The sequence below is a fragment of the Lycorma delicatula genome, chromosome 13 (genome assembly GCF_047948215.1).
Source record: "Lycorma delicatula isolate Av1 chromosome 13, ASM4794821v1, whole genome shotgun sequence".
In the NCBI taxonomy this organism is placed as follows: Eukaryota; Metazoa; Arthropoda; class Insecta; order Hemiptera; family Fulgoridae; genus Lycorma; species Lycorma delicatula.
The window spans coordinates 21,879,181-21,901,184 of NC_134467.1; positions in this window are offsets into that span (position 1 = coordinate 21,879,181).

Genomic DNA, 22,004 nt, shown 5'->3' on the forward strand with positions numbered 1-22,004 from the left:
GTTTTTGAGTTATGTACGTACGTACATACAGACGTCACGGGAAAGTAGTCAAAACAGATTGATGGATGTTCAAAATGGATATTTCCGTTGAAATCTGAAAACCGAGATTTTTCACGATTGCAGCACTTCCGTTTCTTTGTACAAGGAGGTAAAAATTTTCTAATGTCTGTAAAACATAATCAGAAATGCCAAAAATAGGGTCAAAAAACACTTTTTTTTACGTTTGACCTACAATAACGTAGGTCTAAAATTATTGTACCTACTAGACACATGTGTTTTCTTTTTTGTAACATTTTCTTGTAAGTTTTCGCCGGTTATGTTGTTAATAAGAGTCGACATGTTTAACATTTTATTTGTTTTCTGTTGACATTATTTACATCAATCTTCTTATAATTAAATTCTCTACAATTTATGTTTAAAAAATGTGTGATTTATTACCAATTTAACAACGTTATTGTACGTCAAAGGTAAAAAAAATGTGTTTTTTGACCCTATTTTTGGCATGGAATATCTTATAAACTAAGAGAGATACAGTTCTGAGACCTATTTTTTTCGATTTCCCAGCTCAAAAACCATAAGAAACAATTGAATTTGCCCCTTAATTTACCTTCTCAGAATTTCAGAAAGCCTTAATTTACCCGGAGAACTCGTGCGAAATCTTTCATCCTATATAACTCGGTAACGAAGCGTTTTCAGACCTATGTTTATATGAACTTTTTTCTTATTTTTAGCCTCTAGAATGAGTTGTCATAGTATTGCTTTATCATCCTGAATCACTCTGTAGATAGAAGAAGAGTCAATTGTTAATTTCTTTTTTTTTTCACAAATATCTCGATGCCAGCGCCACCTAACAGGTATAGTTTTTGCAAAAATATTTCTTTTCATGTAACTAATATATATTCTGAATATGAGCCAAATTGGACCATAAATAGAATTTTTGGAAATATCTCACCGCAACACCACCTAGCGCATCCGTTTTTGGTAAAAATATATTTTTTCACGTAACTAATATGTATTCTGAATATGAACCAAATTAGACCATTAATACAATTTTTCAAAATATCTCGACCCCAGTGCCACCTAGCGGATCTAAAATAATTCATAAACCTTCCCTGACATCCGTCCAACCATTCCCCAAAGTTTCATCGCTATCGGATGAACGGTTTAAGAAGGCATAAGAGACATACAGACAGACAAACATTCATTTTTATATATATATAGATTAGAGACCGGATTATATGCATTTGCATATTAAGCCAAATTCTCAGCGGTTATTCTATATTTTCCTTAAAATCAAGTGATAATGCATATTTTCGTTTTATTTACAATATTTTACGGTAGGGTACCTTGTTAATAAATGAAATCTTACTTTGTCGTCGGCCAAACTTATTAGCTGCATGGCTCTTAGAGCGCACTTTCTTGTTTCGTTTTTTCCTATTTAGCCTCCGGTAATTACCTTTCAAATAATACTTCAGAGGATGATATGTATGAGTGTAAATGAAGTGTAATCTTGTACATTCTCAGTTCGACTATTCCTGAGATGTGTGGTTAATTGAAACCCAATCACCAAAGAACACCGGTATCTACGATCTAGTATTCAAATCCGTGACTTTACTAGTGCTTGAACGCTGGAACTTTCGACTTCCAAATCAGCTGATTTGGGAAGACGCGTTCACCACTAGACCAATCCGGTTGGTTTAGTCTATTTATAATTTTTGTTTTTAAAATTCAAGTTAGTATAATTAATGATATGTTAAGTAAATAATTATAACATATCAATGTTGGTGAATATAAATTACTAATCCGGAAGCGCTCGAACATACTATTAAAGATTACTGATAGGTAGAGTAATATTCAAATCCGTGTAAAATTAACTGACTTTACTAGGACTTGAACGCTGGAACTTTCGACTTCCAAATCAGCTGATTTGGGTGCGTTCACCACTAGACCAACCCGGTTGGTTTCTTAGACCGTACTTAGTAGCCGCGGAACACCTCTGATTGTTTATGTTTACAAAAGTAAAAAAATGTTAAATAATTATTAATTATCGAATTTATCGATATATTATTTAACTAATTACTAATTGTATGCTAATTTTGAAATTAAAAAAAAACTAAAAGTTATGATTTTTTTATTATTTAAAGTTGAATATTTTGACACTTTTCATGTATATTTGCATGCATATTTCATGATTTTTATGTTGTATATAATCCGGTCTCTATTTATATATATTTTTTTTTTTTAAATTCAAGTTAGTATAATTAATGATGTGTTAAGTAAATAATTATATTAATGTTGCTGAAGATGGATTACTAATCCGAAAGCGCTCGAACATACTATTAGAGAGTACTAATAAGTAGAAACTATTATATAAATAAAAAATATATGGTACTAATAACATGTAAATATTCCCGGAATAAATAATAATAAATTATGTAAATTTCATAGAAATCGGTTAAGTAGTTTTTGAGTTATTAGAGCATACATAAAACGAAGTTTTTTTTTTATTTTTATATAACCCATACGAAGCGTGGTTAAATATTTAAATAATTATAATGTTGTCTTATTAGATTATAAATGCAAAAGTAGTATAAACATTTCTTATCGGTATATAATAAATAATTATTTAATGAAGTTTAGTTAAAAAAAAAAAATAATAAATAAATAATAATAATAATTAAAAAAAAAAAACAAAAAACAAACAGCCTAAATAAAGTAGTTTAGATGGAAATGTATAGTGAGGTTGGACGTTTCGTACGTGCGTGCGTGTGTGTTTATGTATGTTTGTATTATGTAGTGGCGTGAGTTAAATGTTAGAAAGAGACGGTTAGATGATGAAATTATAAAATTTTAGGATGGTGGCGGTGTTGAAGAAGTGCAAGGGAACTTATAGATGTTGTTGCTGGTATAGGTTGTTGGAAGTATTTTTTTTTTATTTTTTACAGAGGTTGTTTAGTTGGTGAATTTATTTAATGGTGGGGAGTATTAAGGAGGTCCTTCCAACGCTAAAAATTTTTGCGACATAGCCACTAAGAGTTAATACTACTCCATCTCTCTAGTATACTTACATATATATATATATATATATACCAATACACATATATATATTCTTCATACAAACAACATATAATAAAAAAAAATAAAAATAAAAGAAGGAACAAAGTTAAAAATTCTGTGTGTACATGTGAGTCGTGTTTAGGTCCTGGTTGAAGTTAGCGGTGCGTCCTTTCTCTCTCTTTTCTTTAAACTTCGTCCTGTTAGTTGCTTATTCCTTTCTTTTACGTGGTGGACTTGTGTTGTACTTTTTGTTCGAATTTTCTGTCGATCTTTTAGTCTATACTATTATAAAGTCGAGTTTACCGCCACATACTGACCAACGTCTCGTTTTCGAGTGTCCATCTCATTTTTATATCATCTTCATCGTCTGTATATCTGGAATCAAAATTTACAGGTGTTTATTTAATTATTATTTATTTATTTATTTTAGATTAATTATTTAATTAGCATATAAGTTAATATATAAACTGTTGGGTTTTTGTTTTAATTTATATATGCACATGTTTTATCAATTATTTTTTATTATTTTTTTTTTTTTTAAGTGATATATATATATAAATATACTTCTTTTTATTTAAATATTTGTATGTTTATTACTTTTAATAGATTTTATTTTTTTTTATAAATTAAAAAAAATGTAATTTAAATGTATAATAAAATAATACATCAATTTTTATTTATTTAAAAAAAAATTTTAAATATCCCCATATTTTTTACACGTTTTATTTTATTTTTAAAATAAAATAATTAATTTATATTTATAACCTATTTTATTTCTTATCTGTAAATTTTTTTTTATATTAAAATTTAATGAATTATTGTTTTCCTAGTAAAATTTATATATATGTATAAATTTATTTAAATGATCAAAAATGAGTTTTATATATATATATTAAAGAAATAAATAAAAATAAAAAACGGAATTTTTAACCTATAATTTTTTATTTTAACTGTTATTAAATATATCTATTTTTTTTAAATAAAAAAAAAAATTAGTATAATTTAAAATTAAAAAAATATAATTCAAATAAATAATAAATTTAAAAAAAATTATGATTTTATAAATTTAAAATAATCATACCTCATTTTTTATATTTTATTAAAATATATATATGTGTGCGTACATATATATATATATATATATATATATATATATATATATATATATATATATATAAAATAAAATAAAAATCTTTTATGGAATATATTCTTTTACCTATTTTTCGAAGAAAATTAAGGTATATCGGTAGCATGTCGGGAACGGGTGTTAAAATGAATTTTCTTTACGTTTTGATGTATGAGTAATACAAAAATACCATTAACTTAAATTAAAATTTACTTATATATATCTAGGCTTATGTATAAAATTTTGTGGCTCAAAATTCTCCAAAATTACTAAATTAATTTTATTGAAATTTATCTATGTTGTAGTAATCTAACTAAAGTTATGCATGTAAAAATTTTATAAATATTTATTGAGTTGTTCTTGAGTTACGCTAAATTTAAGATTCAAAGTTTGTAACTCAAAAATCTTAAAAACTATTTAATTAATTTCATTGAAATTTAGATATGTTGTAGTACTATATATTTAATTAGATATCTAAAAATTTTATGAAGATTAGTTGAGAAGTTTTAGAGTTATGTTTATTTTAATTCTAAAATTTTGTGGTTCGAAAATTTTCAAAACTAGTCGTTAAATTTGAATGAAATTTAGATATTATATAGAAATATATTTGAAGTTGTGCATGTAATAATTTGATAAAAATTGGTTAAGTTGTTCTTGAGTTATGATCAAGTTAAGGTTGAAAAAAATTTGAGCGGGGCAAATTAAATGCGTGGTTCGTTATGATGCTGCATGTTGGAACGTTGACATTTCTTTATCTGCGGTATCTATTGTTAACAATGTATTTAACCAAATCATATTAATAAAAAATTCCGTCTTCTTGCGCAGAACCCAAGATTTTATTTTTTTTAATTAAAAAATAAAACAGAGGGATCATCTCCAGTTTGAGATGATTTTCAATTTTTAATTTTTTTAACCATAATTTTACCTATAAAATAATAATATTTTTATTTTATAATTTTGTTTTTTTCTTTGTAGATTAAGAAAGAATAAATTTAAAAATGTTTTAGCGGGAATTTTATTTTTTATATTTATTTAGCTTAGGTAAATAATGTGATATATAACAGATACAATTAGTATTTTCTATTTTATTTTGCTTTAATATATTATAAAATTTTTTTTATTTATTTCGTAACCGGCTGAAATAAATAATTATCCAATATCAGGTAATTCATGATTTTATAAAATTTTTCTTTTTTATATTTTATCTCTCTATTTCTCTCTTTATATATATCTAGGAAGAAAAATCTTAAAAATTCTGTAATACAAATTTTATTTATATTTTTTATAAAATATTTTAATAAAATATTTCTCCCAATTATTAAATAATTAAAAAAAAATTTCGGACAAATATGCTTAAATTAAAAACAAAATATTTAAAAAAAATTAATTAAAATTACTTTGACGATTAATCCATAACACTGGAACAAATATAAAAACCTAAATTTATATTTAATTAAAAAATTTTATGCATTTATTTATTTTTTTTGAAAAACAAAGTATTATCCTTAGTCCTTAAACATATTTGTTAATGTTTAAAATTAGATTTTACATTTATTTTCCGATTTATAAAACAAACTGAATTTTAAATGGATAACTTCAAAGGATTTTAATCATTTAGATATAAAACAAAAATCATTTTAACTTTAACGGTTCTCTAAAACGAAAAATCACTTGATTATAATGAGAATTCGATTGATTTTCAATTTTCTATTCATTTAAAAAGAGTTTTACTTAAATAACTTCCAATTATTTAAGATCGTATAATAATAAAGTGTAATCTTGCAACTAAACATATAGGCAACATATATATGTCAAACAGAGTTGTTTAATCGTTCGGGAATAACTTTATTTCAAGATATAAATTACCTGAATAAGTTCCTTTTCTTGTGACTACAAACATTAATAATTAGCTGTTTCCTTTCTATAAATACTCAAGAAAGTTTTCATAAAAATTAACCATCCTACCCTACTAAAACACATTTATGTGTGTGTGTGTGCGCGTGTGTGTGTCCCTCTTAGCTGCAACAACAACAAATAAGAGAAAAAAAATAAAAATAAAATGCTTACATGATTGAACATACTTCTTTTCTTCCTGTTCAACTTGCGGGAATTACCATCAAGTATTTCTTCAGAGGATATGTATGAGTATAAATGAAATGTAGTCTTGTACGATCTCAGGTCAATCATTTCTGAGATGTGTTATTAATTGAAACCTAACCACCAAAGAATACCGGTATCCACTTTATGGTATTCAAAATTATTAAACATACTGCCCGTCAAAAAATCATAAGAAATTTTCTTAAATGTTTATAAATAATAAATTAAAAAAATAATAATAATTATAAAGTAAATTAATAAATTTTACTACCGTAATTCATTCATTCAATATCGTAGCAGATCTTAAAACACAACTATTTTCGATACAAATAAATCGATACTGAAAATAATATCGATTATCGATTAACTTATTTCTTAATGAGAAAGATGATAAACCCTTTTTAACCTTTTGTTTGATCAATTGTTATTATTAAAAAAAAAAAATTTACACAAGAAGTAATCAATTTTGGATACATTCCGAGATACCGCTCGGGGGGCCTAGCTGAGGAAGCGTGCCATAGGCACGCCCTGCATCTAGTTTCATAATAAAATAATTATTAAAAATCTAGAAAACACAATTAGTAATTGTATACATCTTATGGAAATGAATATTCATCTATGTAAATAAACAAGCGGTTCGCTTTGCGCCCGTGGGTGCATGCTAACCACAGTCTATTTCATTGCGTAGTGCGAAACGAATGGTTATCATGAATAGAGCAAGAGTAGTAGATTTAAAAGATTTTTGTGATAAAACGGTGGGCGTTAATGATCGACCCTAAAAAACGATCTCTATTGGCTTTACCTAGAACGATAACAGTAGCATATTTTACGCCAGCTACTGGATAGATTTTTTGCAACACATCTAAACAGAATAGGAGTAGATGAGACTTTACCTATAGTAACTGACATGAACCATGTTAATATGGCGGCTGCATATTGGGCTATAAGGAATAAAATAATATAAATGCTTACTCCGGCGTAAAAAAATTCCCTTTGGCATACCGGAAGGCGGAGATAGATTTCACCGGTGCTAAGTAGAGGATAACAAAGATTTCCACCTTAAAGTTAAGAAAAACTTTAAATTTACTCAATACCACAACGGTTGCATGTGAAAAAATATTTCACATGTTTAGCATACGATAACTCAATCTTCTTACAATTCCATTTAAATTTTTCATCCCTTATCATAAGGGTTGGTCATATCAAAAATTGTTTCAGATAAAAGTTTTAGGTAATGTTTAGAGGACAAACGACCATTTAAAAGCGATTCGATACTGTACCAATTAAGGAAGGTATGACTTTTTTGACTTCGAAACCTCATTTTTTCAACCCTCTGAGCCAATCGTTGATGATATCAAAAAACTTTACCAGATAAGTTTTAGGCCCTTATCCAAAGAATAGTAGGAACTTTAAATGAATTCAATATTTTACTTAATAAGAAAGTTATAGTGATATTTTGTTTTTTTTCGAAAAAGCCCCCACCCCCATTTATACTCCCATGGTTCGAATTTGCTCATTCACGAACTCGACCGATATTTTGGGTGGTTACATTTTATGTATCAGTATGAAAGTGATTGGCGCAAAATTACGGCAGTTATCATGTCCACAAGAAAGTGAAATAAATAAATATATATATGAATGTATATATATATATAAACTTTTGAGCTGACGGTTTTTTTGGAGTCTGGGGGATGTAAAACGTGAAGATATGTTGAAATTTTCCAGATGTAAATTATGGTACCCATTACAATAGGTAGCTTTCTTATGAAGTCCATCTAAAAAATTGTATATATCTGTCTACAATAATTTTAAAAATGAACAAATAATATTTAAACAAATTTCATCTTTTTTTCATGAATTTTTTCTTTTTTTAATTTTTTTCTTAATTTACTTATTTATTAATAACTAAGTGAAAGAGATGAAATTTTATATTATTTCTATATTTTATGTTGTAGACGGCTGCCTGTTAGTCTTTACAAGGTGGAGCTCATTAAAGTCACCATCTCATAGACTAGGCAACCGACTAAAACCTGAAATATCGAAGTAATATTAAATTTCATATAGCTGACTTAACTGTAACCTGAAAAAATGCCTGTAAAAAAGGTAGAAAAACATTTTTAACGATTTTTTGTTCGATTTTCAACATTATTATAGGTAGATATGTAGAATTGACCCACCGGGTTGGTCTAGTGGTTAGCGCGTCTTCCCAAATCAGCAGATATGGAAGTCGAGAGTTCCATCGTTCAAGTCCTAGTAAAGCCAGTTATTTTAACACGGATTTGAATACTAGATCGTGAATACCGGTGTTCTTTGGTGGTTGGGATTCAATTAACCACACATCTCAGAAATGTTCGAACTGAGAATGTACAAGACTACACTTCATTTACACTCATACATATCATCCTCATTCATCCTCTGAAGAATTATCTAAAACGGTAGTTACCGGAGGCTAAACAGGAAAAAGAAAAAGATATGTAGAATTAGTATATGGGTTTTTTGTTTTTTATTAATTATTTTATTTAGGATTTTTTTTTTAATTTCCACAACTTTACCATTCAATTTACTATTTAGCTAGATACGATACTAATATAACTTCTTTTATTTCGTGTTTCACATCCCTCAGACCCCAGAACCAAATCTACCGGGTTAGTCTAGTGGTGAATGTGTCATCGCAAATCAGCTGATTTTGAAGTCGAGAGTTCCAGCATTCAAATCTTAGTACAGGTAGTTACTTTTAACGAATTTGAAGACTAGATCGTGGATACCGGTGTTCTTTGGTCATTAGGTTTTAATTAACCACACATCTGAGGAATATAGTTGAACTGAGACTGTATAAGATATTTCATTCATTGATAATCATATATATCATCCTCTGAAATAATACCTGACGGTGATTCCACACAGGAAAAACAAACAATGAAAAAAACAGGAAAAGAAAAAGAATTACTCCAAAACCACAATCAGTTGAAAAGTTTATATATATTTCACTTTCTTGTGGACACGATAACTGCCGTAATTTTGGGCAGTTTCAAAATGATCCATAAAATATAACGACCCAAAATCCGCTCAGTTGAGTTCGTTTATAGGCAAAATCGTACCATGGGGTAGAAATGGGATGGCTTTTTCGAAAAAAAGAAAATATCGCTATAAGTTATTAAATAAAATATCGAATTCGTTTAAAGTTCCTACTATTCTTTGGGAATGATCCAAAAATTATTCTCAAAGGAGGATAATAATTTTATAAGAATATACCTTTCGAAAAAGCCTATTAAAGTTTTTTTTTGATTTCACCAACCATTGGCCCAGTGCGTTGAAGTTAAAAAAATCATACATTCCTTAATAGGCACAGTATCGAATTGGTTTAAAGTGGTCTTTAGTTATCTAAACATTACATTTTCTTTCATTTTCCTGTTTAGCCTCCGGTAATTACCCCGTACAGATAATACTTCAGAGGATGATATATATTAGTGTAAATGAAGTGTAGTCTTGTACTGTCTCAGGTCGACTATTCCTGAGATGTGTGGTTAATTGAAATCCGACCACCATAGAACACCGGTATATACGATCTAGTATTCAAATCCGTGTAAAAATAACTGACTTTACTAGGACTTGAACGCTGGAACTTCCAAATCAGCTGATTTGGTAAGACGCTTTTTTACCACTACACCAACCCGGTAGGTTCAATCACTTTCAAATTGATAAATGAAATAAAACTACCTTAAATCTTGTTTCAGATCGTTACTGGTCAAAATCGGACCATGGGGGTGGAAATGGGAGGACTTTTTCGGAAAAAAAATCACTATAACTTTTTTTTTAGTAAAATATATTTTAAAGTCCCTAATATTCTTTGGATAAGAACCTAAAACTTATTTAACTAAAGAAATTTGATATCACCAACCATTGGCCCAGGGGGTGGAAAAAAATGGAGTTTTGAAGACAAAGAAAATCATACCTCCCTTAGCAGGAACAGTATCGAATCGGTTTAAAGTGGTTGTTAGTTCCTCTAAACTACCTAAAACCTTGTTTTTAATAATTTTTTATATGACCAACCCTTTTGGCAAGGGATGACCAAAATGTTGCTGGTATTGTAAGAAGATGAGGCTTGTATGCTAAACATGTGAAACTTTTTTTCACGCAACCATTGTCGGTTTGAGTAAATTTGAAGTTTTTCTTAACTTTAAGGAGGAAATCTTTTTTATCCCTTAATTTTAGGACTCGTTAAATATACCGAAAGGGATTTTTTTTTTAGTAACATTGTGGTATTTAAAAACATAAAAATTTGATTGTTAATGTACTTAGATTTCATTTTTTCCTTACCTCCCGGAACCAGACCCCCAATTAAGTATGAACACGGTTCCGGGAGGTGCCTTTGCCACTAGTCGCCAGACGAGGGAAACGCCAGACTCGGCTATGCCGTTCCCGGCCACCATCACCCACCAACCGGGACTCAATCTTTTATGTTTCGCCTCTAACGGGGACACCCCCGAGGGAACGGCCCTGCCGGGACTCAGTCTTTTAGCTCAGATGCTCGAGAGTACCCGTACTTCATCACCATTGTCCACCCATGTAAGCACGGAATGTATTTAGCTTAATCAACAGAAATTTAACTTGGAAAAGTTTACTACAGCAAATAAATTAATGGATTCGTTCAGAGAAATATATAGAAAAAAATTTGTTCTAGTGTACATGAGCCATTAACTATTTAATTTATTTATTAACAAATTAAGGAAGATATTTTAGTTTTTCGCCAATAGAGGCGTAATTTTTAAACGCATTTAAAAATATAAAAAAAATATCAGTAGATAACTAAGGAAATTTCACATAAAATAACCTCCCGGGTACTCTTTTCTACGAGCAAAACTAAGAGCGCTAGCGAATTTTACTATAAGCACCAAAATCGCGCTTTCGCTATCATACATAAGTAGTATAACTTGAGAACGCGCAGTAAATAAACTTTCATAACTCTTTTCCTATTAGAGATAATTAAAAATTTGTTAAAAATTACAGGTTCATAAGACCCAAGGTTATAAATTAATCAAATTATCAAAGTACTTTTAATTTCTGATCCCCCGTTAATCCGGGTCTGCTTTAAAAATTTTGTTGGTAAAACGTCTGTAAAACTAAACAAATTGCAAAAAAAAAAAAAAAATCTATGTTGAATTCTGTTCTTGAACTTACTATTTACTGATTTCATCTATATTTTTTGTAATTATTAATTTTTCATCATTTGAAAATTAAGTTTTTTTAGAAAAAGCTTTTTTTGGTACCTTGGTTAACGCTAAAAACCGATCATTATTAATTCTTTTTTTTTTTTAAATATTAAAATTGTTATTTGTAAGGTAAAACGTTCACTTTAAGATTTGTTTTCAAAAACTTATTTTTCAATGAGTTTTAAGAAGTAAATGTTAGAATACGTTGAAAACACTTGAAAATAATGCTATAAAAAATCGTTATACAAATTAATTAAAATGTAAGTTCGCGGATTTATATAATAAAAATACATCAATATATAACCTTATGTCATTCATTAAAAAAAATTTATATATATTACTTAATGGTTAAATGTCTTGGTTCAATTAATTATGACACTTTTAAAATATTTCGTAGCGTCCCAGTGAAGAGGCCGCGGTTCCTCGGGGCGCCATGGCGCACAGTTTCGGAATCATAGAATTTTCTTTTACATACTATACCGAACCCCGTTAATTTATGTATTGTAGTGAATTTTTTCGGGGTCATTTATCAATATTTAACCTTAGATTTGATTGATTTTACAAAATTTTTGTGGAAAAAACTTGGTTTTAAAAAAAAATCTAGTTTTTCGTCAATATATTGCTTATTTTTAATTTTATGAAAAAATTAATACCACCAATAGAAAACTAACATAATTTTGCATAAAAATGGTTCCGAACATCTTTTTTTATGAGCAAAATTAAAAGATTATGGATAATTTATTCATTTAGTTTCATTGTATACGAGAAGATTTCCAAGTTACTCTACCATAGCGTGATTTTGGTGTTTATTGTAAAATTCGCTAGCGCCCTTCGTTTTGATTGCAGAAAAAAATACACGAGAGGTTATTTATGTGAAATTTCCTCAGCTATCTATTAATGCTTTTTATTTTTACATACAGTTAAAAATAAAGCCGCTATTGGTAAAAAACTAAAACATTCTCGTTAATTTTTTAAGAAACAAATTAAATATTTATTTGCTCATTTCCACTAGGACAGTGGTTTCCAAACTTTTCCGAGTCGCAGCGCTCTTTTTCAGTCAAATTTTTTCATGACCCTCATAAATAAAAGTATGACTACTCGTAAGTAAGAGATAAAAATAAATCAAAATCGTGTTTTTTTTACTTTATTAAAATTAAATTAATAATTATAAATGTCTTGGTTCAATTAATTATGAAGATTTTACAATATTTCGCGTCGCCTCTATGAAGAGGCCACCGTGGCATACAGTTTAGGAATCATAGAATTTTCTTCTACATACTATTCCGAACCCTAATAATTTATTTATTGTAGTGATTTTTTTCGGGGTTAAGGCCTTTTTGAATCTCTATTTACTGAGATAACATTCATTGTTAGCTGCGATGTATTCCTCCTTTCTTTTTCGGAGAAGATTTTTCTGTTTTATTTCGAGAACGATGAATTTTTCGAAAAAATTACCGAAGGCAAAAACGTTGTGTTAACAGACACAATTCACGAATACGGGGTTCTGAAAACCCACACGCAAATATTGAGAAACAACGCGATTCGCTTAAAGTTAATGTTTGGTGTGGTGCGATGAAAAATCGTGTAATAGGGCCTTTCTTCTTTGCTGAAAAAACAATTAATGGAGTTGCATATGTTGACATGTTAACCGATTATTGCTTTCCTCAGCCGGATGAACTCGAAAACATTCATCGACTTCATTTCCAACAAGACGGTGCTTCCCCGCACTTCAATGCATTGGTCACGGACGCTGTGAACGAAAAATTTGGAGATCGATGGATAGGCCGGGAAGGACCCATTCTTGTGTGGGTACATCAAAAGCGTTGTTTATACACAAAATATTCGCAACTTAAACCACTTAAATAACAGGATTAATGAAGCAATGACAACCATTAACGAAGAAATATTAACTAATGTTTGGAGAGAAGTTGAGTATCGTTTGGACATTTGTCGAGCGACTAAGGGCGCACATATTGAAATTTATTAATTATATAAAAAAATGTTTGAGACAACAAATTTGAAAAATAAAAAACTTAAACTGTAAGTAATTCTGTTTTAATTTAAACCATGTTCAAAACCGCACCATTCTTTTACGATAACTCTGTATATAAGGAAGAAAGTTTGTTTGTTTCGTAAATAACTCGACACCGGCGCCATCTAGCGGGTATAGTTTACGACAAATTATCTCTTTTAACGTAACTAATATATATTCCGAATATGAACCAAATCGGACCATAAATACAATTTTTCAAAATATCTCGATCCCAGCGCCACCTAGCGGATCCAAACTAATTCAGAAACCTTCCCTGGCATGCGTCAAACCAATCCATAAAGTTTCATCGCTATCGGAGAACGATGAATTTTTCGAAAAAATTACCGAAGGCAAAAACGTTTTGTTTTTTATCATTTTATGGAATACCGTTATTCAAATTTATAAGTAGGGTAATTTTTAAATTATATTTCTTAATGTAGGTACCCCCTCCCGTTATGGATAAAGCAGTTTAATATAGCCTATGTTACTATAGTATATATGTTGCCTATAGTATTTTTTGTTATTTGTTCCTGGATTTTTCCAGATAAATGGAACGGTTTATGGTTGACGTTCAGAGGAACTCTTTATTAATATATATGTTATAATGAAACACCGATATCTGGCAACTATCGATATTCTCCGGTGAATGTCGATAAATATCAAATACGTCGGGGACTGAAATATTTGCTTATTCGGACCTTCGTCAGTGTATGTCGACAAGAACAGATAAGGTCTGATGGAGATCAAAACGATAACAAAATATTAAAAAGAAATTACCCAGTACCAATCTCTAAGGTACATAAATTACGAGAAACTTTTTAAAAAAATCTTTTGTAGACATCATATTACTTCCTTGTACGCCTATTAAATTACAAATACACATTTTTTTAAAATGTAAACTATGTAAAATTTTATTTCACTAATAACATCTGATATTTTTATATATATATATATATATATATATATATTTTGGGGGAATTAGGGTTCAAATACAGAGATAGAAGAACAATTGCTAACATGTGCAGGAACCAAACAGCAACAGTAACAATTGAAGAACATAAGAAAGAAGCCGTAATAAGAAAGGGAGTCCGACAAGGATGTTCCCTATCTCCGTTACTTTTTAATCTTTACATGGAACTAGCAGTTAATGATGTTAAAGAACAATTTAGATTCGGAGTAACAGTACAAGGTGAAAAGATAAAGATGCTACGATTTGCTGATGATATAATAATTCTAGCCGAGAGTAAAAAGGATTTAGAAGAAACAATGAACGACGTAGATGAAGTCCTACGCAAGAACTATCGCGTGAAAATAAACAAGAAGAAAACAAAAGTAATGAAATGTAGTAGAAATAACAAAGCTGGACCGCTGAATCTGAAAATAGGAGAAAAGATTATGGAGGTAGAAGAATTTTGTTATTTGGGAGGTAGAAAAGATTTTTGAAAGTGTATGTTTGGAGTGTCGCTTTATATGGAAGTGAAACTTGGACGATCGGAGTATCTGAGAAGAAAAAATTAGAAGCTTTTGAAATGCGGTGCTATAGGAGAATGTTAAAAATCAGATGGGTGGATAAAGTGACAAATGAAGAGGTATTGCGGCAAATAGATCGCTTTAATATTGGAAGGACAGGTAGAAGGGAAAAATTGTGTAGGCAGGCCACGTTTGGAATATGTAAAACAAATTGTTAGGGATGTAGGATGTAGAGGGTATACTGAAATGAAACGACTGGCACTAGATAGGGAATCTTGGAGAGCTGCATCAAAACAGTCAAATGACTGACGACAAAAAAAAAAATTTTATTGTAATATTGAATTTATTACAATTTATTGTAAAAGTTTTTTTTTTACAGAGGTTAATAATTATTAATAAATGAATATAATTAAATTTAAAAAAATATATAAAGTCGGATTTTAACCGATCTGCCGTGCCCTTGTAAGATCCAAATATTTAATTTATTTTATTTGCGTATAACTCTGGAACTAATGAAAATAAATACCTCTTATAATATATCATTTAAAAATTCTCAATGAGGGCTTATTACTGCGGTTAAAAAAAGGTCCAAAATCCAATTCTTTTGGATTTTGGGCTTTTTTCAATAATTTTGGCCCATTCGATTACAATCAAAAGGGAACCTACATAGCTAGATGTTACAACAGCCCTAATTCCAAAATTTAAATATCATACGGCTAATCGTTTTTTAATTATGCGAGATACATACGTACGTACAGACGTCACGCTGTAATTAGTCAAAATGGATATTTCCGTTGAAATCTGAAAACTGAAATTTTTCGCGATTACAATACTTCCTTTACTTTGTACAAGTAAGTAAACAGGAAGTTTAAATTTAAGCTAAACATAATCTTCGCTCGCTAACCTTGTTTAATTAACGTTAAATATACAAATTGTTATTATACATCGGATATATATTATACATATATATTATACATATATACATACATATATTATACACATATATATTATACATCGGATTTTGGACCTTTTTTTAACCGCAGTAATAAGCCCTCATTGAGAATTTTTAAACGATATATTATAAGAGGTATTTATTTTCATTAGTTCCAGAGTTATACCCAAATAAAATAAATTAAATATTTGGATCTTACAAGGGCACGGCAGATCGGTTAAAATCCGATGTATTAATTGTTAAATATAAATATGTTATTTTCCAATAATGGAGGCGATTAATCAAATTTATCGCATTTATAAAAAAATTTAATCAAAATTTTATTAATTGAAAGGGGCAATCAGGATTTACAGAACATGCTACTTGCATGGATGAACGATAACAAAATAAATAAATGGTCAGATGATTTACCCATTGTAAAATAATTTTTTTTTTATAAAAATATTTTCACTCAACTTTGACCAACTTTGACCATGTTGAATGCTGTGAATATAAGGTTAGCGAGCGAAGATTATATTTGGCTTAAATTTAAACTTCCTTTCTCTTCTTTGTACGAAATCAAAGAAGTATTGTGATCGCGAAAAATTTCGGTTTTCAGATTTCAGCGGTAATATCCATTTTGATCATCCCTGAATCCACTTTGACTAATTTCGGCGTTACGTCTGTACGTACGTATAAAACTCAAAAACGATTAGCCGTAGGATATTGAAACTATTGATTTAGCACTGTTGTAACATCTAGTTGTGCACATTTCCTTTTGATTGCAATCGACTGGACCAAAAGTGTCCCAAAAAGCCCAAAATAAAATGAATTTTGAACATTTTCTTAACTATAGTAATAAGTCCTCATTGAGAGCTTTTCAACAATATATCTTAAGTGGTACTTATTTTCATTGGTTCCAGGGTAATAGCAAAATAATTTTTTAATTAATGAAATATTTTGATCTTACAAAGGAAGGTTCATCGGTTCGAATCCGACTTCATCTCCTTTTTGTTTAAAATTTTTTTTTTTAATTTAAATATATTGATATATTAATTATTATTACCCTCTGATTGTAGAAAAAAAATTACAATAAATAATAATTTAATAATAATAAAAAAAAAAATCAGAAGTTATTTGTGAAATAAAATTTTATGAATTTTTAAAAATGTTTGTATGTAATTTAGTAGGCATAATTACATATGTGTATGTGTAATAGATTTGATGAAACATCTGATTATTTAATATTAACTGAAAATTATAAATTAGAATCGTATTATTTTTGGATATTCTAGTTTAATTTCTGTTTAATTTTATCTAAATTAAAGTTAACTACAGAGTGACTGAAAAATAGACCCTCACAAGTACAAAATTTTCTTCATCTTTATATTTATCATATCTTAATGTTTTTATTCTTTCTTTGTTTTCAACATTTTCTTCCTGTTTATTTTTTTGATTTGCAACAATTTCTTCTTTTTTATCCTTTCTTTGGTTTTAAAATTTTATTTCTCTTTATATTTAACATCTTTTCTTAATCTTTTTATTCTCTCCTTGTTCTTAACATTTTCTTCCCCTTCATATTCATCTTCTCGTCAATTTTTTTGAGAAATATTACTTCATGTTATCTTTCTTTTTCTTGTATGATTAGTTCTTTTTTTCATTTTTGATTATTCACCAAATAATCCAATAATAAAAACTGAATATTTTACACCGTAAGGTCAAAATTAACATTTGTAACCAGTTTACAAACGAGTTCACTAAATTGAATAGTTTAATAATTATTAATTTTTATTTATATGACACACCAGAAATCCACAACTTTTATTAATCAGCAACTTACGAAGATACGAATAATACTGATCTAGTAATACAAGGAACATTTACTCTATCCTAATATTTCATATAAGATTGCTGAATTAAATAAATATTAGATAATTGAAAAACTAATATTTCAGCAATTGTGTAATTGTCCACTTTATTAAAGAATTGGAAGATCGTATCTCTTTTTCAAATGAAATAAGTTTAAAAGAAGTGAAGCAAAGAATTTTTATATGTAATTTAATAAGTGTACAAGGAAGTCATGTGGTGTCCATGTCACATTTTTTCTATTGACTGAATAAAAATACATCCAAATATTCGTTTTTTTTCTTGTTTTTTTTTTTTTTTTTTTTTTTTTTTTTTTTTTTTTTTTTTTTTACTTTTAAGACCGCAAGGACCACTTTAGTCAGAATAATTCAAGGTCTTTTTTGCCGATCTTTTGGCCTTTAAGTTTCTCCCAATATTTACTTCTGAATAAACCCTTTTTATATAATTAAAAGTTCTTACTTTAAAGTCGGTATTCGGATCTTTAATAACAAATTTTAATTTTTCGGATTTATTAAGTAAATCTTCGTAAGTCAAATTTAATTCTTGCACGTCTTCTTTAATTTCTTTGATCCATAATGGCAGCTTTTTTAAAGACCAAAATCGATCGAGTAAAATAATTCTGTTAGTAATCCTATCGTGCGGTAATCTTAACAAGTGTGCTCCGAAAGAAATTCGCTTCTTTTTCATAGTATCGATTAAGGATTCCAGGTTTTCGTACAGAAATTTATTAGTCAATAATCTGTACTGATTTTCGTGTTTATATTTTTTGTTTATGCAGGTTATAAGAATCCTGCGTTCAACTTTAAGCAAAGGTTCATTCCTATTTTTCTGATTTCATCTAAATAAAGTCTCGATCGTATAAGTAATTTGTGGTTTAACCACAGTTTTGTAATGTCTAATTTTAGTGTTAATTGAGAGCGATTTTTTGTTGTAAGTATTTTTGGTTACTTGTAGCACTTTAAATAAAAGTCTTTCGGTCCGATTTTGTTTTTCGTTACAATTAGAAGTAATGATCTCTCCAAGATATTTAATTTTTCTACAAATTCTATTTTGTTTCCATTAATATTCACAGAATTAATAACTAAAGGATCTATAGCCAACATTTTAGTCATTTCGGAAGAAATTTTAAGTTCAATTTTATTCGCAAGTTCTTCTATACTTGTTATTTGTATTCTGGCTTCTGCGATACTATTAGCTAATAAAGCTAAGTCGTCGGCAAATCCTAGGCAATTTAAATTTAAGTTATCTCTTTTATATCCTACGTATTTTTTGGATTAATTTTAAACCATTCGCGCATCAGAAATTCTAGTGCACAATTAAATAATAAAGGCGAAATTCCGTCGCCTTGTCTCAGTCCAGATTTTATGTAAAAAGGTTCGGAAAATTCGCCACGAAACTTCGTGGCGAATATTAGTTTATATATAATACAATATTTTATTACGTAGTAAACTTGGATTTATTTTAAAATGTTTTGTTTTACATATAGTAAATTCGAGTTTAGTTATAAAAATTGCATTTTTTTTAAAATTTCTTGTGTTTTTTGAAAATAAAAAATTATGAAATGGAATGATATGACGTAATTTAACGAAAATTGAATAGAATCAAAATTAGACGAACCTATCTGATAACGTATAATTGTGTAACGGTCCAGTTTATTAAAGAATTGGAGGATCATATCTTACTTTCAAATGAAATAAGTTTAAATGAAGTGCAACAAAAAATGTGTTTAAGTAATTTAATAGGCGTACAAGAGAGTCATGAAGTGTCCACATCAATTTTTAAAAATTTCTATTATCGTTTCGACCCCCCTCCCAACCCAGTGCTTATGTGTATTTTTCGACATATACCGATGAAATTTCCAATAAGCGAACATTTCAGAGTTTCACCGACGTATTTGGTATCTGTTGACAATCACCAAACAACATCGGTCTTTCACGGTAACATTATCCGTTACTTATATAGTGAAATAATATATCTGTTTTATTTATTTATATAAGTGGGCCTTAAATTATTAGTTTAGTAGATTTTAAAAGGTTATTTAGTTAATTTTTTGTGGGGGTTAACCCATCGGGTTGGTCTAGTAGCGAACTTGTCTTCGCAAATCAGCTGATTTCAAAGTCGAGAATTCTACGGTTTAAATCCTAATAAAGGCAGTTACTTTTATACGGATTTGATTACTAGATCGTAGATACCGGTGTTGTTTGGTGGTTGGTTTTCAATTAACAACACACCTCAGGAATGGTCGAACTGAGAATGTTAAGACTACTTCATTTACACTCATACATATCATCCTCATTCATCCTTTTTTTTTTCCACTCTACACCCCCGGGCCGGTCCGACTGGTTGGTATTGCGCCACCCAGGGGAGTGCCTGTTCTACTCTAATGGGCTTTCCCACTTACCGGCTATAAGTCCGGCATGGCAGGTCGACTCGCCGGTGTCAGCTCTTTTGAGTGATTTTCTGTTTGCCAATTTGGAAACCACGACATACCCACGACTACCCGTGGCACCGGGTCTTTTCTTACACTTCTTCTTCATCGGAACCTATCTAAACCCTTGGAGTCCTCAGTGGATCATTGAGAACGACACACCTCAGCGTGCCGTCTCTCACCACTGAGGCTGTCCACCCTACCCTATTCTACACTAGTAACCTAGTCGCCTTTCATCTATATCCTTCTCTGTTAATACTGCTACTATAAATTCCGTAACCTTCTTCCAGTTTATTTCGCTCCTCAACATGTGCTCTAGGACCTCTGCTGGGCTCATACCTATTATGCCACAGTTCCTCCTTTTAATTGCCCACCTCTCGCAGCAGAAAAATGTGTGTTCTGCATTGTCAATTCTCTCACAGTACATACATTCTGGACCTGGCCTTCTTCCAACACGATGGAGGTAATCATTGAAATTTCCATGACCTGTAAAAAACTGCGTGATATGATAATTTAACTCACCATGTTCCCTGTCTAACCATAGTGTAAGATCTGGAATCAGCTCCTTCGTGCGTCTGGCTGGTCCATCCTCCTGCCATCTATTTTGCCATCTATGTCTAAGTTTATCTTTTGCTTCATTTGCTTCGAGGCCTTGCGCCCTCTCGATTCTATTTAAGCCCTCATTCATCCTCTGAAGTATTATCTGAACGGTAGTTACCGGAGGCTAAACAGGAAAAAGAAAAGAAAGAACCAGCAAAGAAGTAGTCTTTTGTAGTCTTTTACAGTTTCAGGTCGACCATTCCTAAGATGTGTTGTTAATTGAAACCCAACTACCAAAGATCGTGGATACTACACCATACTAGATCGTGGATACCGGTGTTCTTTGCTGGTTGGGTTGTTTCAATTAACAACACATCTCAGGAATGGTCGACCTGAAACTGTAAAAGACTACAAAAAACTACTTCTTTGTTGGTTCTTTCTTTTCTTTTTCCTGTTTAGCCTCCGATAAATACCGTTCAGATAATACCTCAGAGGATGATATGTATGATTGTAAATGAAGTGTAGTCTTATAAAGTCTCAGTTCAACCATTCCTGAGATGTGTGGTTAATTGTAGCCTAACCACCAAAGAACATCGGTATCCACGATCTAGTATGGTGTACTATCCACGATCTTTGGTAGTTGGGTTTCAATTAACGACGCACCTCAAAAATAGTCGAACTGAGACTGTACTAGATTACACTTCATTTACATTCATGCATAACATTCTCTGAAATAATACCTTACGGTGGTTCCGGAGGCTGAACAAAAAAAGAAAAAAAATTGTTTTTTGGCAAAACCACAAAATTGAAGAAAAATTTACGGTATTACTTTTGGTTACATGGATGGATTGAGGGTGAATATAAATCTTTAGGTATGATGAGTAGAAAATATCATTTCATTTAAAATTGTGGTTTCCGTATATATTGACCTATGTATAAAATTTTGTAGCTAGAAAATATCGTATATATTAAATCAGTTTTATTAAAATTTAGATATGCTATAGTAATGTATCTCTAGTTTTTTTTTTTTAAATATAATTCGTATTAGCCTTCCTAATCTTGGATGGTTTCCAACACCTGTAATATTTTAAAATTTCATGTTCTTCAATTTATGCTAACATTAACTAGTCGTTAATGAAGAACTAGAAAACTTTGTATGAAATTTTTATCCACTTATTATGTTTTACTAAACCTGCACTGCAATAACTTGTTCTTGTTTTCTCTATTAAACTTAATTATTTGCAATA